Source organism: Triticum aestivum, unplaced genomic scaffold (genome assembly GCF_018294505.1).
Source record: "Triticum aestivum cultivar Chinese Spring unplaced genomic scaffold, IWGSC CS RefSeq v2.1 scaffold2031, whole genome shotgun sequence".
NCBI lineage: Eukaryota > Viridiplantae > Streptophyta > Magnoliopsida > Poales > Poaceae > Triticum > Triticum aestivum.
The window spans coordinates 13,667-15,098 of record NW_025227086.1 but is presented as its reverse complement, the minus strand read 5'-3'; positions in this window follow the sequence as shown (position 1 = coordinate 15,098).

Below are 1,432 nucleotides of genomic sequence, written 5' to 3'. Positions count from 1 at the left end.
CCATCGGCGTAGCCCGGCGATGGTGTGCATCCCCGCGGTTGCGGCGACGACGAGAAGGCGGCCAGTTGATGGTGGTGGATATGCTAGCGGTCATGATTGAGAGCGCCAAGGTTGATGGTCAAATTGATGGGGTAGTAAATCATCCAGTTGATGGTGGTCTCTCTAAACTTCAATATGCCGACGATATGATTCTCTTCATGGATCATGACCTCGAGAAAGCGAGAAATATGAAACTGATTTTAACAACATTCGAGCAACTCTCGGGTCTCAAGATCAATTTTGATAAAAGTGAATTGTTTTGCTTTGGCAACGCTCAAAACGAGGCCCACATGGACGCTGAATTATTCGAATGTGGGTTGGGCCAGTTTCCGATCACATATTTGAGAATACCGATACATTATCGGTGACTCACAAATGCTGAATGGAAACACGTCGATGAGAGACTGCAAAAAGACTTAACAGTTAGAAAGGTAAACTGCTATCTCTGGATGGAATATTGGTCCTCATAAATTTAGTACTAAGTAATATGGTACTATATATGATTTCCTTCTTCCAGTTACCGAAAGGAGTCTTGCATAGATTGGATTATTTCCAATCAATATTCTTTTGGCAAGGAGATAGCGAGAGAAGGAAATATCGACTAGCTAAATGGAATGTGGTTTGCCGTCCCAAAGACCAAGTCAGGTTGGGCATTCATGATCTTGAGGTTAAGAATAGGGCCCTCCTCGGTAAATGGTTGTTTAAATTACTGACAGAAGATGGTGTATGGCAAACCCTCCGAAGGAGGAAATATGTAGGTTTCAAGGCGGTATCCCAAGTATACTGGAAGCCCGGGGATCCCCATTTTTGGGCGGGTCTAATGGCTACGAAGAAATATTTTTTTGGCTATGAATCCTTCTCAATTAAGGACGACTCGGAAATTAGATTCTAGGAGGACAAGTGGCTAGGAAATACCACCCTCCGGGAACAATATCCATCTCTATACAACAGTATGCGCCACAAGGGTGATACTACTATTGCCACGGTAATGGAGTCATTTCCGCCAAATGTGACATCAAGGGTCTGCAACAAACAAGAAGTAAACACCAGCAGATTTACAACTTCACATATTCAAACCGGAAGAGATATGCATCATGTTGCAGGTGTAGCCAAGTACACTTGAAAGCGAACTTGATATAACTTTGCAAAGTTGAACAAAGTTGAAAGTATACGACTTCATACAAGATAAAGCAAGCCAAATTAGAGGGGAAAGGAGGGCAGCAACATGCACATGAAGCAAGATTGGGCATAATCTCATGTTGTTGCTCTTTGAAACAAAGAACAGTTTTATATCAACTAAAACCGGTCATGCCTAAAAAAAGGACATGTGTCTAAGTGACACAAAAATAGTCTCTCTTTTTTCAAACACACACAAACAAATTGATACAAGCAC